Raw genomic sequence first — 17,025 nt, forward strand, 5'->3', positions numbered from 1 at the left:
CTCTTTTTTCCTGACCCTTTCACAGAGGCAAAATAAAACATAAATTAATATTTCAATATATGATTCTATCCTTTTTCAGCTTCTCTCTAAACCTGTCATCAGGGTAGCTAGCAAGAGGCAAGCTGGTCTGTTTCCTCACCATCTGCCCTGCCCTTTCCTCATTGAAAGACTTTGGAAGAGTCTCTAATGGGAACACTGGTGTCCCCTTCCCAGCTTCACCAAGGCACAACCCAGCACACACTTTCTTTCTTTCTTTTCCAATATAAAGAAAGAATTAAAATCAGCTTAGCTCACAGCAAAACTAGCTTTTATTTAGCTTGTGCTTCCTTTTATAAAGCAGGTTCTTTCTTGAGCCTCACCGAAGTCCTGTGGGTGAGCCTTTTAAGTGATATCCCATGGTGAAGCCACCATCACCCCGATCAGGGCTGTCTTCATGATAACTTCTGAGTGACTGGGACCATTTCTCTACCCTGAAGGCCCCTTCAGCTCCTCAAACTCAATGCATCTAATCCAAGAGTCTTTTACCCTGAAACCAGCTCCCCTTAGGGGTCTGACAACAGGACCTTCCTTCTCACTGGCATGAGACCTCAGGGCCCATCTGCCCTTCCTCCCTCTCTCACCAAGCCCAGAGTCCCTGTGATGCCTCACTACCTTGGCTCACCCTTCTTTCCCATGCCCACCACCACAACCACATGCCTCTCCTCACACCCTGATTCCTCACGGGTCTGCCTGGTCTCAGCTTCCATCCCTCTCTGCTCCAGTGCCTATGGGGAAGTGTCTGCTCTGGGGAGACTTTTGAGATTTAAAGGATCTAAGATGAGGAACTTGTGTGAGGAAGCCTCCATTTCAACAATTCGTTCACTACGGAGAGAGCCGGGAGAGGAGGAGTACCAGGTCGCCCTGCTGCAGGTCTGCAGTGCTGGTCCCACAGAGTGCAAGGAACACGTGGAAAGAGCATTTGCTGAATCCAGATGTAAGATGACTTATTGACTCCCATTCCCCTGCACATCCCAGGCTGGCTCAGAAGGCACAATTCTGCACTCTGGTTGATATACTTCAGGGGCTCCCCATAACTTCCAAGATCAAGGCTAGAGATCTCAGGCCCCCATTCAAAGACCTTCAAGGTATGGCTGCAATCTCCCTCTCTTAGGTTATCGCTCTCTATTCCTGCCTCTGGAGATTCCAATCTTTGTAATTAAAAACTCCTTTCACAATCCCCTGAGGGGTTTTAGGATTTTTTTAAATGATTTTTATTAATTTTTTATGATATTTGATAAAGAAATAATTTAGGCAATATCTTGTTGTATGCCATAGTAAATGCCATAGACTGAGTGGCTTATCCATAACAGTTTATTTATCACAGTTCTGGAGGGTGGGAAGTCCAAGATTAAGTTCCTAGCAGATTCAGTGTCTGATGAGAATGCACTCCTGGGTTAATAGATGGTGACTTCATACTGTGTGCTCACGTGGTAGAGGGAGCACAGCAGCTCTCTGGGGCCTCTTTAATAAGAGTAGGAATGACATTCATGAGGGCTTCTTTCTCATGACCTAATCACCTCCCAAAGGCCTCACTTCCTAATATCATCATATTGGGGATTAGGTTCCAACATATGAATTCTCGAGGAACACAAATATTCAGACCATAACAAGTAATATTCCTTACTTTACAAAAAAGTATTCCTTACTTTAGATGAGTATATTATTAAAGATTTATTATGGGTCCACAGCTCCTTATCTGCAATGGCAAAATCCAAATGCTCTGGAAAACAAAAAGTGTTCTTTTCTACATTTGACGTAAATTTGTTTGTATGCAAATCTGACCTTAACTGACATGAGGTTATTCAAAGTCTATATTTATCCTGCATGGTGTGAATATTCATACGTTTCACTGTAGAGATATTAATGTATTTAATTACAGGCTGTGGCCTCAGACCTCACTAGGGAGTTTTACATAACATATGTTGTGTGCAGTGTATTGCTTTTTTAAAATCTCAAAAATTCTGAAATCTGAAATATCTGCCTTAAGATTTTTAACTAAGGGCTAATGGACTGGTACAAGTTTATTGCAATAAACTTTCAATAGTATTTTAAATATATCTTTTAAAATCTATAGGAACACCCTATGTAAAGTAATGCCAATCCCCACTCTCCCCTTATATTGGTTTAAAAAATATGTCCACAAGTTCTTTGCTATTTCTTCCTGCAAAAGGTGGAGATTAGTTCCCTTTCCTTTGTATATGAACTGAACTTGGAGACTCACTTCTAATGAACAGAAGACAGCAAAAGTGATAGTATGCCATTTTCAAGATTAGGTTATAAAAAGACTGCAGCTTCCTTCTTGGATGCACACTCTCTCTTGCCCTCTTGCTCTTTCCCTTGGATCACCTGCTCTAGGATAAGGCAGCTGCTATGTTATGAGCTAATCAGTGAAGAGGCTCCAATGTTGAGGAACTGAAGGAGACCTTCCCCAACACCTAGCAAAGAGCTGAGCCCCTTAATCCAACAACCCATGAGAATCTCAGGCTTGTCAACAACCACATGGGTGAGTTTACAAGCAGATCCTTCAGCCCCAGTTGAGCCTTAGATGAGATCTCAGCCAGGGGCAACAGCTGGACTGAAGCTTCATAAAAGCCCTTGAGTCAGAACCACCCAGTTAAGTCTGTCCCGGATTCTGGGTCACAGAAACTGAGATAATAGATGTTTGTTGTTTAAAGTTACTAAGTTTGGGATTATTTGTTACACTGCAATAGATAACTGACACGCCCCTCAGCATTCTCTAGCATAGTGCCCATTCTCTGTTCTTATTCCACTTTATCACAAGCTGAACACTTTATTGAGTTTTTCATTTTTTATTTGTTGTTGATCTTCTCCTCCTCCTATGGGGGAAGGGGGAGTTGGTGAACTCAGTGTTGTATTCACACCACTTAACACAAGGCCTGGCTCAAGGACAATGAACAGAGGGGGTGGGAGGACGGAAAATTATTCTGAGGCAGTGAGCGTTTTGGTGTAGTGTTAACAAATAACATAATAATTTGAAAAGTCCAAAGCCCAAATGTCAGCTCCTCTCTCCCCTTCTCCCATCATTTGGTCCAAGTGGTCAGCAGGACCCCTTGCTCTCACACAGACACGTCTTCTCCCCTCCATCCTCACTGCCCCCACTCCCTCCCAGCCTCCATTCTCCCTCACCAGTGTCCTCATTGGTCTCACTGTTTTCTCCTCTTCCCCCATTAATCCATTCTAGACGCTGAATGTGTGCATGGGGTCGGGGGGAATAAAGGAAAACTGAGGATCCATTTATTTTTCCAGGACTTTAAATGAATCTAAACCCCCTTCCCTCAAATAAATTAAGAACCAGTGGTTTGAATAAGATTTCTACTTCTATTGACTCTTTCAATACGGTAATATACAAAAAAATTATGCAAAAGTATTCTGAGTTCTAAAGAGAGTGAAGATCTTTCCCCTCATGCCCAGGTGGTGAGAGTATAAATCATATATTCTTTCCAGAAAGTAGTTTAGCCTGAGGTTCAAAAAGAACTATCATAGTCTGTTATCTACTAATTTCACTCCTAAGAACCTAGCCTGAAGGTGTATCTTGGGGCTCCAGCAAAGATTTGAATAAAGATCCACGTACAAAGATGCTCAGCAGTTTGCATATAGTGGATTATAAGCAACTCTAGAGGCCCACAATGCAAAAAGGTTTAAACAAATCAGAATATAGCCATTAAGTGAATGTTATTCATCCAGTAAAACTATCTTTCAAGATTTTAATGACATAAGAAAATGCTCAGCCTGGCACACTGGCTCACACCTGTAATCCCAGCACTTTGAAAGGCCAGGGCTGGCGGATGGCCTGAGGTCAGGAGTATGAGAACAGTCTGGCCAACATGGCAAAACCCTGTCTCTACTAAAAATACAAAAATTAGCTGGGCATGGTGGCATGCACCTATACTCCCAGCTACTCAGGAGGCTGAGGCAGGAGAATGGCTTGAACCGGGAGTGGGGCAGAGGTTGCAGCAAGCCGAGATTGCGCCACTGCACTCCGGCCTGGGCAACAGAGTGAGAGTCTGTTTCAAAAAAAAAAAAAAAAGAAAAAAGAAAGAAAATACAATATAATATAGCGAGAGCGAGATACTATATATAAATGTATTTGTTCTCTAACACACACACATATGTGCACAAATATACCTGCATGTACATGCCTGCAAAGACTGGAAAAGGAACAGCAAAAAGTTGCCAGCAATGATCTCTGAATAAGGAAATAATGGATGATTTTTTATTTTTTCTTTCTAATTTTACATATGGCCCTCATTTTCTACACTGAATATGGAGACTTTTATATCCAGCTAAGAATTATCATGTTCGTAAATGAAGAACAGGAAGGCCTATGCAGGAAATAATCTGAAAATAGCAGCTAAGACCCTTATTAGACCTTAGACTCTCCCCGCCCTGCGCCCAGTTATGCCGCCACGACAGGCAGTCAGGACCCAGGGGAGCATGAACCCCAGGTGTCGACGGACTCCCCACAAAGGGTCTGTCTGCCTTTCCTGTCCTGTGACTTCAGCGGCTGTACCTGTCAGGGAAGGCTGGCTGGTGGGAGGAGCAGCACTGGAACCTCGCTGGTCTAACACTGCAGAAGTTTCTGTTTCCAGCTCAATCTGTAGGGGAGAGGGGAGGAGAGGTTGGGGGGACTCTACTCCACGCCTTCCTTCAGGGACCCAGCTTGCTGCTCTTTGCGGGTGCTGCCATCCTCAACACGTGGCTTACAGGGTTCTCAGGGAGCAAGGGGAGGGAGAAAGAAACTGAGAGACAGGGAGAAAGAGACCGAGAGAGAGACAGAGAGACAGAGAGAAAGAGGATGAATCCTGCCTGGCCGTGGGGTTCCACGCTTCTGCCTTCATTCCTCCGCCCATCTCAGTTACTCGGTTCCCACTGCCTGCGAGGGCCTGGGAAGTGTAGTCCAGCCAGATGCCCAGAAGAAGAGAGGCACGGCTTTTCCTGAGTGCCAGCATGCGGGGCCTAACAACCCTCAAAAATGGCACCTCCTCAAGGCCGGGTGCCGTGGCTCATGGCTGTAATCCCAGCTGCCTAAGAAACACAGCTGCACGAGGCGGGCAGATCACGAGGTCAGGAGTTCGAGACCAGCCTGACCAACATCATGAAACCCCCGTCTCTACTAAAAATACAAAAATTAGCTGGGTGTGGTGGTGCACGTCTGTAATCTCAGCTACTCAGGAGGCTGAGGCAGGAGAATCGCTTGAACCAGGGAGACGGAGGTTGCAGTGAGCCGAGATCGCACCATTGCACTCCAGCCTGGGTGACAGAGTGAGACTCCATCTCAAAAAAAAAAAAAAAAAAAAAAAGGCACCTCCTCCAAGCTTATGTGGGGCCTGCGGAGTCCTATGGTTGGGAAAGGGAACAAGGGGGCCACCAACACCTCCCACCCCCTCCCTGCCGGAGGCTGCACAGAATCCGCCATCCACAGGCCAGGCCTTGTCTACTTCAGGTCTGTGAGCCCCAGCAGTGTGGACCCAAATCCTCATCAGGCTTCCGGCTGCCAGGGCTCTTCTGCGGCAAACAGGGTCTCTCCTCTGAAGGAATTTCCAAGCTTCTCTTTGCTGGAAGGCAAAGGAGGATTTGGACCCGCCTATGAATAGCAAGGAAGCTGATGACTGAGAGTTAGCTTTTATCATTGCCGGAGCTGCAGGCCTTTGGGGAAGTGATAAGCCTCTCCCACTCCTGAAGCCCTTGTCCTGCCCTCCCCGCCACCACTCCCACCCCACCCCACCCCACCTCCACCCCTGTTAAGCTCAACCATTTCAGGCCATGTCGTCTGGTTATAGAATGAAATGTACAGAGCCTTCCCAAACACGGCCTCACCCAAGCAAGATCCCGGAGGAAAAAGTTGGAAGAGAAGGTGCAAGAATTAATTCTGGGGTAAATTAATGAGGCAAATTAATTCTGAGCCTATGATGAGCTCCTAGGCAAGAACTGCATATCAAACTAAAATGCAGGCATTGTTTAAATCTGACTCAGGGGAGGTTGGGGAGTTTGCTACTGAAAAGAAAGGATTTTGAAGTCGAGTCTCTCTTTAAAGTTTAATTGGGTCCTCAGAGGACATGAGTTTGCCCTACAGAGGAGATTCAGTAAACGTGCCTCAGGCTCCAAAGGCAAATCCCAAAGCAAGTGGCCTCCAGAGGTGCGCTGAGCTCCATGCCCATTGGAATGGCAGAGGGCTTTTCTGAAGGGGCCAGGCTCAGAGGAGGAGATGGGGTCCTGAGAAGCCATGGGTCCAGCAACCAGGGCTGGGCTTTCTTCCCAAGTAAGTGTGCTAGCAAAGGCCCACAGGCAATGTCTCTCAAAAACTTCCACCAAAGCATTCCAGACAGAAAGGTGAACACATATTTCAGGGGTGGAGTCATAGTCCTAAAGAGTTGGCACGAAGTAGGTCTCTTTATTTATATTTAAAATTCACAGGAACCCTGAATCCAATTCCATAAACACACACACACACAGATGCTTGTTTAACAACGTCCAAGAAATTACCATCAAGTACCATTAAGGTGCTGTGTGCTCCTTGGGGCTTCATCTCATAACTTAATTTAGCACCTGCTACTCTCAGGTGTTGATCCCTGACCTGCAGCCTCAGCATGCCCTGGGAGCTCAAAGAAATGCAGGATCTGGGCCCCATCCCAACCCAGAGAACCAGAATCTGCACTTTTTTTTTTTTTTTTTTTTAGGTAAACTCTCGCTCTGTCACCCAGGCTGGAATGTAGTGGTGTGATCTTGGCTCACTGCAACTTCCGCCTCCCAGGTTCAAGCAGTTCTCCTGTCTCAGCCTTCCGAGTAGCTGGGACTACAGGCACCCGCCACCACGCCTGGGTTATTTTTGTATTTTTAGTAGAGACAGGGTTTCACCATATTGGCCAGGCTGGTCTCGAACTCCTGACCTTGTGATCCGCCCACCTCAGCTTCCCAAATTGTTGGGATTACAGGCGTGAGCCACCGCGCCTGGCCAGAATCTATATTTTAACCAGATCCTGGTGTGACTCATTTGTACATCAAAATCTGAGAGGTGTTGCTCTGCCATGTGTTGTGAAGGGTGTGAACATCCCTGCCTAGGAAACATAGCTGCACAGACTTTTCTGGAAGTTCTGCCAGTGATTCTTCTCCATCCTACCGCTCGTTAACCCTGCTCTCCACTTCGTTGCTTGGTTTTATCTTCTCCAGAGCACTTACCTGATATGATCTTGTTTGTGTTTGGAATACAGCTTCAGGAAGCAGGATTTGTTACAGCTTGTGAAACAACCTCACTTACAACAGATGCTCAATAAAAGTGTTTTAAGTGAATGACTCTAACAGGGAGGGGAGAAGGAGGAGATGTGGGGTGGGTTGTAAAAGGTAAGTCAGGGGGTCAGTCTTTTTATGAGAATTTCTCTACAAAGAACAATGTATTTTTTCTCTTGAAAATGATAAACAAAATGTCATATTGGAGTGTCCACACCATAATCTGTACTTAAATGTTCATATCAGATTTATCCATAATGGCCAAAAACAGAAACAGCCCAGATGTCCATCAATGGAAGAAGAGTTAAACACACAGTGGTATGTCCACACGAAGGAATACTAATCAGCAGTTAAAAAAAATTGCTCTGCTAATTTTTGTATTTTTACTAGAGATGGGGGTTTTACCATGTTGGCCAGGCTGGTCTCGAACTCCTGACCTCAGGTTATCCACCCGCCTCGGCCTCCCAAAGTGCTGGGATTATAGGCATGAGCCACCACGCCCAGCCTAAAAGAGCCAATCTCTAAAAGGGTGAATATGATATAATTTTATTTACAGACTAGTGGTTGCATAGGGTTGGTAGAGGAGAACGAATGTGACAATAAGAGGGCAGCATGAGAGATATTGGGAGGGATGGAGCAGTTCTGTATTTTGATTGAGGTGGTGGTTATAGAAATCTACACATGTGACAAAATTGCTTAGAAACAACACACACACGAGTGCATGAAATCTGAATAAGATCTGTGGATTATACCTAGGTCAATTTCCTGGTTTTGATATTGTACGGTCTTAGTGCATTTTCTGTTGCTATAACTGGAATACCTAAGACTGAGTAATTAATAAAGAAAAGAAATTTATTCCTTAGAGTTCTAGAGGCTGCGAATTCCAAAGTCTAGGGGCTGCATCTGGTGAGGGCCTTCTTGCTGGTGGGGACTCTCTGCAGAGTCCCGAGGTGGTGCAGGGCATCACACGGTGAGGGGACTGAGCATGCTGGCTTAAGTATCTCTTTCTCCTCTTATAAAAGAGCCACTAATGCTCCATCCTCACTTCCCAAAGGTCCCACCTCTCAAATACCATAGTCAGATTTCCCACCCCTTAATACTTTCACAGGGGGGATTAGGTTTTAACATGAGTTCCCATCGCATATTACAAATCTGTAAGATATTAGTATTGGGGGAGACTGGGTAAAGCACACACAAATCTGCTCTACGCTGTTCTTGCAATTCCTATGAATCTATAGTTTTTTTAAAAACAAAAAGTTTTAAAACATTCTATTGAAGTATCCATGGTTTAGCTAAGGACTATGCCTTCTTTTAAAATGTGGAAGAATTTTATACTGTTTAGCACAACCTAACCATAGAAATGTTTTGAATTCCACTGTACAATATGTGTGTCCCTAAAGAAGAAACAACTGTGCCAAAAGCCATTAGGTGCCTACTTTCACTTGAATCTTAGAAAGAAATAATGCTGTGAAGGCTTTCTTTTTGCTTCTTGCATGCCAGTGCCGGGGCAGGGGCCTGTGGAGAGCTGCCTTGCTCAGGTGGAAGGAGACTGAGCAAAGCACCCCAAGAAGGCTGCATCGCGTTTGGGGGCGGTGGGGTTCACCACCATTGCCTGATGGTGTTCGAGATCCCACATGAACCCACGACTCAACCTAAGCAACAGAAATGATGTCCAGGGCAGCCAGGACCTGGTCCAAGAGAAGCCATGCCATCATCTTCCCCAGCCACCTGCATTTTGAGGAAGGGGCACTGTTGGAAGAATCTCCCTGACTTGAACCAGCAGTAAGGAATTACAAGGTGAGGGTAGGCAATTGGAGACCTTCATCCCCTCCCTGCCCCTCTTAATATCTGGGTATACAGTTCTTACTTGGGTCAAAATGTGTGTGGCCTACAGAAACTAAATGGGAGCGCTATAAATAATGCAAGCTATTCCAAAGCCATTACAACAAAGGCAAGCTTGAAAACTCAAATGCCTGCAGGAGCTGGACAGGAAAAGGAGCGCGTGGGCCAAGCAGGACTGTGTGAACTGAAGAAACAAACTGGGTCTAAGGGAACCTTCTCAGCTGACTGCTCCCTGGGGACATGGAGTCACCAAATGTCCCAGCTTCTCAAGACATGCCAGAAACCAGGGTTTTCATGTAAAATGTACCGCTTTGAATGTAATAAAATTGTTTAAGACATCACATGCACGAAACAAGACACAAGTGCCAACAACATCTGACTTGTTCCTACCAGTCCACCTCCCCCGCAAGCCACTGTCCTTAAGAAAGAAAGGCAAGGACCACGGGAAAGCCAGCAGGTCAGTCTGGGCCACGAGACAGCAGCTCTGCTACCCTCGACCTTGACATTTGTCCTCAGGCCTCTGGAGCTGCAGTGGCAGAGGAAAGCGACTTCACAGGAGAGAGAAACCAGATTGAGCGACATTGGGAGTTTGAATTGACTCCACCAAGAATTTTTAAAAGGGACCAGGGCACAGTGGCTCACACCTATAATCCCAGCGCTTTGGGAGGCCGAGGCAGGTGGGTCACTTGAGTCCAGGAGTTTGAGACCAGCCTGGGCAACATGGGGAAACCCCATCTCTAAAAAAATACAAAAATTAGCTGAGCATGCTAGCACATGTCTGTGGTCCCAGCTACTTAGGAGGCTGAGGTGGGAGGATCACTCGAGCCAGAGTTGCAATGAGCCCAGATCATGCCACTGCACTCCAGCCTGGGCAACAGAGCCAGACTCTCAAAAAATAAATAAATAAAACTAAAAAAGGGATGAGCCGGAACATAATGTATTAACGTGAGCTTTTCCAACCTTCCATCCTCCAATCCAAGAGGGGAGGAAAGCTTGAGGAACACGACGTGCAGACCGGGGCTGAGGCTGGGGGACCAGGGAAGGGGAGGGTGCGGTCTGAGAACACTGGAGGGTGAGTGCAGTGGGTTTAAGGAAAGCTGCCAGGGACTAAGATTAGATCATCTTTACTGTCCTTCAAGAGGCCCAGGTAAAAGTGGAATTACTTTTGACTGTTATACTGTGTGTTAGAATTCAATAAGACCTTGCTGAGACTCGGCCAGTTCAGGTGAATCTGTTTACTGTGTAGAAATTCTTTCAGTTCCATCTGCAAACTGAAGGAGAGGCTTTATTCCCCCCATAGTCTGCGGGTCTAAGGATGCGCTCTGTAAAATTTCGTAAGCCTCTGGGACTTGCCCAGCGTTCTCAGTGGTGACCGTCTTAAAAGCGACAATGTTGTTTGGGAGCATGGAGGTGAAGTGAAGAGAGGGCAGCTGCTCCACTTCGTGGCCTACGTGGGGAGGAGAGAAACTCCCCCTCAGGTTAAGGGCAGAAGACTTGTGTAGGGAGGGGTCATATCATGAGGAAAAGCTGCACCCGTGACATGGGGGCAAGACAGGGCTTGTCTGATAAACTGGTGAGACTGCCCGGCTGAAGCCCATTCTGAGGGGGGATTGACAGACGAGCCTCTTGGAAGAGAATTTTCCCAAGGGAAGAGAGCCAGGCAGGCAAGGTCAGGCCGGAACAAAGCCTTAGTCATCCGAGGACGACACACTCCGAGTCCAGCCCACGTGACCCTGATCCAGCCCATGGAATCTGGCTGAAATCCTGGGAGAAATGACTTGGAGCCAAGATGAAAAGAGGTGTGCTCATCACAAGTCAGTCAGACCCTGGGGGTGCCAGACGGGGAGAGGGGCTTCATCCCTGCTTCTTCCCAAAGCAGCCCTCAGCTGTGCTCCCATATGTGACCCGCCCCCACCACCTCACCCCAGGAAGGGCCCACAGGGGTCAGAGAAGCAGCTGGGTGCCTGGGGAAGGAGGGCCAGAGTCCACAAGGGACAGCTCCCAGGACTTCCAGGACTTCTGGGGGTGGGGCAGCCTAAGGTCATCAAATAACAGGAAGGGGCAAGAAAACACATGCTCCAAGAGTGAAAGTGACCCCAAGCTAACATCGAATCTAGGAGGCCCAAGAAAGCCCAGAAGACAGGCGCATCCACATGTCCCCCCATGATTACTTTTTAGGGTATCATGTTTTACTTTACTAAAATTGTAAGCTCCTTGAAAGCAGAAATCTTTGTCTCTTTTATTCGATGCTCCACTCCGGTGACAGAAAAGTGCCTGGTGTATAGTAAAGTCAATACTTATTGTCTGATAAATTTCCCATAGAGTTTCACCATCATAGGGTTTTTTTTTTTTTAATCAATTGTTCTCAAGCTTTTTGTAGCAGCAGATGGTCTTCTTGAAATAAAACCTTGTGGGGAAGCTCAAAAAGCAAAACAGATAAATGTGGAGTTCCTCTGATAGAAGAGGAGATGGAATGAGGGATCTCTGTCCAACGCAACCCAGCCCAGCCCCATGCCTTATGGCTGGCCCTGAGAATGCTTCAGGCAATTCCTTAGGCCACAAAGAAGACAGCTAAAAACACAAATATGGTCATTTTGTTAAAAAGGAAGCTGACAGAGATGCCCATGCAACCTTCCCCCCTGGTGGCATTTGGAAAAAAACTCAGTGATATGAGATGAAGCCCCAGGGAAAGGATTAATGCTAGCTTAGCATATGGACGGATGGAGAAGCTAAAGTCAGGGCACCCTTCAGTTCATTATGCAGGGACAGAGGGCAGAGCAACCCAAAACTGGCACATCATGCTCCTCCAGCCAACATGACAGCACCTGGCGAGCCCTGACACCTCATAAATATTCATGGCCGTTGGCTCAGCAGTTTCTGAATATTCCTAAGTTTGAACTCTGCCTCCACACTGCCCGGGACAGGAAGCCAGATGGAATTGAGACACAGCCCTTGCAGTTTTATCAAATGGTGAGTTTAATTCTATTATTATTTTATCCTTCCCCAGAAAACTCCAGTTTTGCATTTATATTGAGTTACTCCTGGCTATGTCTAGCGACAATGACACAATGTCCCTGTCAGGACACATCCCAAGCCGCTGGGGTCATTCTCTAGCTCCCATTCATACGGGTGTTTCTAACTTTTGCCGAATCTAATTCCAGAGTAAGAAAATAACACTAGTGCCTGACAAACAGCCAGCACCAGGGGGTCGAACTGCATAGATTCTAGAGTTGCAGGGCCTGGGACCAAATGGCAGCTCTGTCATTTTTGCTTGTGAATGTTGCTGATTTGGGCAACTTATGTGGTTTCTGTAAGTCTTTGTTGAGCATCTCTACAGTGTGGGTAATCATGCCTGTATCAGTTTCCTATTGCTGCTGTAATAAAAGACCACAAACATAGGAACTTAAAACAACCCAAACTCATTATCTCATTGTTCTGGAGGTCAGAGATCTGATATGGATCTTACTAGGCTCGATCAAGGTTTCAGGAGGGCTGCGTTCCCTCCAAAGGCCACCACTTTCCTTGGCTCATGGCCCCTTCCTCCATTGTCAGAGCCAGCACTGGCCAGCTGTGTCCTCCCATGCTGCATCCCTCTGACTTCTTCCTGCTGCTTCTATTTATAAGGAATCTTGTGATCATATTGGGCCCATGCAGGGAATCTAGGATGATCTTGCTATTTTAAGCTCATTGATTAGCAACCTTAATTCAATCTGCAACCTTAATTCCCCTTTGCCATGTATGGTAACATATTCACAATTTCCAGGAATTAGGACACAGACATCTTTGGTGGGTTATTATTCTGCCAACCACATTACTCTTCTCCTAGTGTGAGGGGGAAGGGGTAATGTGAGAGCAAGCAGGCCCATGGCCTGCATGTAACTGAGTGGCTGTCTTCAGAAGCCGGACACACTGAGCCACGCTGACACCAGGAAGTTGGAAGACATGTCCTGTCTTGCATTGTCCCATAGGACCTGCAAGTGCCAGTAAAGACTACTATCCAACTTTGCCCACCTAGCCTGCTAACCTTGGGAGAAAGCAATCATCTGTCATCTTAGGCCAACATTCCTTTTGCCTTTGTTAGCATAGAATCTAAATAACAGACTATATGCCCAAACCCACCCTGCCACTTTCCTCTTGAACCACAGGCACTCGGCAGCATCTCCACTGCAACTCCAGGATGCACTGGACCACACATCCAGGAATGTCCCCTACGGACATCTGGGAGCCCAGTCCCAAGGCCCCTCCAGGAGCAGACACCCTTCTATGCAACTTGGGGCAACTCAGCCTTGCTCTCAGGAGACAACTGAGTGGCCAGTCTCTTCCCTGACACAGAGGTTACACAGGAATCCCCTCCGTGGACAAGAGCTGGCCAGGTTGTATGACAATGCCCAGTTCTCATTTTCTGAGTCTTTCCTCATGATAGTTGTTCCCACAGGCCTCAGGAGCTATTCCTCAAGCCCTCTTTGCCCTTCAAAGCTTAAACAATTCCTGACCCTAATTTCCAAATCTTTTCTGCTTAATCTATGCACCAAATACCATGCTCGGCCATCTGTGTAGTCCCCATGTGTATTCGTCTATTCTCAAGCTGCTAATAAAGACATACCCAAGACTGGGTACTTTATAAAGGAAAGAGGTTTAACTGACTCACAGTTCAGCATGGCTGGAGAGGCCGCAGGAAATTTACAATCATGACAGAAGAGGAAGCAAACATGTCCTTCTTCGCATGGCGACAGCAAGGAGAAGTGCCAAGCAAAAGGGGGAAAAGGGCCATCAGATCTTGTGACAACCCACTCACTGTCATGAGAACAGCAGCATGGGGGTAACTGCCCCCATGATTCAATTACCTTGCACCAGATCCCTCCCACAACATTTGGGGATTACGGGAACTAGAATTCAAGATGAGATTTGGGTGAGGACACAACCATCCCATATCACCATGTGACTACAGGTGCTGCTGGAAATCTCCATTAAAGGATCTCTGGAAATGGATAAACTCTGTTGTATTCTTCACAATCACAGCCACACAGCTTGACTGACACTGAAGGTCAAAAGAGGCCTATTCATTATCCCATGAAACAGCTGTCTTTAATGACGCCAGTGGGAACTGTGGTACAGTGAGGAAGATTGAAGCCTAGCTGAGTTCGTCAATTCCTCAGTGCTGGCGTTTGAATTGATACCCCACCACTTCTGAACTCTCTGAATCTGTTTCCTCCTTCTTAAAGTGTTCAAAGTAACTTTGCAGTATTATGGCTCAAAACAAAAGAGAATATCTATGGCTTTGCAGTTCAATACTTTGCAGTATTATGCCTCAAAACAAAAGAGAGAATATCTGTTCAAAGCTACCACTTCTGGTACCACATTCTGATTACCTATGGCTGCATCTCAGGTGATCCAAAGCTTAATAGATTCAACAGCAACCATTTTATCATATCTCACAGATTCTGCAAGTCAGGAATTTAGGCAGGGCTCGGTCAGGGGACTCCTCTGTGCCTCATGTGCCCATGGATATTGCTCAGTGGAACTCAGCTGGAGGTGGACTGGCCTGGAGGGTGCGAGGCGGCATCACTCATGTGTTGTCCAGGCAGTTCTTGTTTGCAGTGGCTGCCACAAGCACTGAATTAACTCAAATGGAGCCACTGCTTCTAAGGAAATTCAAGATTTGATTCCCGTGAGCTTCAGCTCACGACATTTCTGTTAACTAATCAATATGCAACTTTGGTTTTTATGTGTTTTTGTTTAAAGATACCTTATTGAATATCTATTTCTTAAAAAATAATTAGTTATATGAAGTATTTTCTTTATAAGAAAACACTAGCATGGAAGAGTTTATCATTTTCCTGAACCTGGGTAATGTGTCCATGAATTTCTTTGGCTCTCAGTCTCACAAAAAAATGCTGTCACTACTCTTTTTTCTATATGTCATAATCTCAAAAATCTACAGATTTAGCCATTTCCCCATCTTTCTCGTAGCTCCATCACACACCAAAGATTTAGTTTAAGCACTTTCCAGGATGGCCTCGCTTACAGATTGGCAAATTTCCTCTTCTCTTTTCCCAATGTACCATGTTGTTGATTCATAACCTTGAACTCAGAGCCAACAGCATTAAAACTCCTGCCTGAACAAAGCATACTGAACACACATATTTCCTCTGCAAGGCACATCAAAGCCTTTTTGCACTTAGGAACACTGGTCTGCACTTAAGCCCTATGTTTGGGGGTCACTTTAAACAGTGAAATCAACAGCAAAAAGCACAAAACACATGGCGCTAGGTAGACGGTGAAAAGGACCGTTGATTGCAGTATTGAGAGCTATAACAAGAAGGCAAAGCATCTTCTTGTGTGACCTCAGCTGGGAACATGCACATTGAGAGACTCAAACCTTTTGCTGCCCCACACACATCCATGAATAACTACAACGGTGCTGCAAGTATTGATTTGGGGGTTTTGAATAAATTTTAATGAGCAGATAAATTTGCAAATACAGAATCTGCAAATAATGAGGGTCACTGGTATTTGGTGCTTTTTCGAGAATGGGTGGAAGACGGCACTCAGCTGGGACTGTCCAACGGGGAGAGGTCCATGTGTGGCCCTCCAACATGTCACAGGGCACTTGGACTTCTTATTGTTTTTCTTGATTTTCCTCATACAAAACTCTGTGTGTGTGTGTGTGTGTGTGTGTGTGTGTGTGTGTGTGTGTGTGTCTGTCTGTCTGTCTTGAAGCAAAGTCTGTAACTAAATAAACTATGTTACTTTGTGTTCATTATTCAAACATTTTAGGGACCAGGAGAATTCTATGGTTTGTTTAGTAGAAAAAGCTTACCAGGCTGGGCGCAGTGGCTCACCCCTGTAATCCCAGCACTTTGGGAGGCCGAGGCGGGCAGATCACAAGGTCGAGAGATCGAGACCATCCTGGCCAACATGGTGAAACCTCGTCTCTATTAAAAATACAAAAATTAGCTGGGCGTGGTGGTGTGTGCCTGTAGTTCCAGCTACTCAGGAGGCTGAGGCAGGAGAATTGCTTGAACCTGGGAGGCTGAGGTTGCAGTGAGCCAAGATCATGCCACTGCACTCCAGCCTGGTGATAGAGCGAGACTCCATAAAAAAAAAAAAAAGAAAAAAAAGAAAAAAGAAAGAAAGAAAAGAAAAAGGTTGCCAAAAAAAGACCTTGATGCCATCTAAAATATGCCTTTTCTCAAATCCTTTCTAATTGTGCTATGTTTAGAGCATGAAGAACATGACACAAAAAATATAATTGCATCATAATTGGGTCAAAAATTCAGTAAAAGTGACAGTCCTTGAAATTTACTATTGTGTATTGGTCCCTTAAGAAATTATCAGCAAGAATATATTTAGAAAATAAGTCCATCACCAACTCATTCCCTTTTAGTTACACAAATCTACAGTCTACCCAGTTAGGAATAATCCTTCCCTCTTACTTCATTAATAAAAAGACCAAATCATTCATCATCCACTTAGGACACCTTTTAGAGTGAAACGGGACACTCTTAATCATGCTAGGATAACAGGCATAAGCCAAGTCTGCCAAGACAAACTGGGCATTGCACCTGTCCCACCTGTGGCAATATTCATAATCAATATAAACCTCAGGACGTTTATAAGACTTGCTTGGTTGTAATGCATTGTATCTTTCCAACTATGATACAAATTACTTTCAGGGGACACAGGTTGAGCTCTCTTTTCTAAAGCCATATTCAACAGACCTTAATTGGTCCACAAGCCCTGCAAACTATTTAAGCCATCTATCCACCAAAACACCTCCCTTTTGTAAAAACTAATGATTAACAATTGCCTTGAGAAATGTGATGAAGGATTTCAAAAGTCACTCTCACTGTAGTTTCTTTAAGTGTATTGCACTTGATTCTTTTCTTAATCTGGAAT

The sequence above is a fragment of the Pan troglodytes genome, chromosome 13 (genome assembly GCF_028858775.2).
Source record: "Pan troglodytes isolate AG18354 chromosome 13, NHGRI_mPanTro3-v2.0_pri, whole genome shotgun sequence".
NCBI classification, from domain to species: domain Eukaryota; kingdom Metazoa; phylum Chordata; class Mammalia; order Primates; family Hominidae; genus Pan; species Pan troglodytes.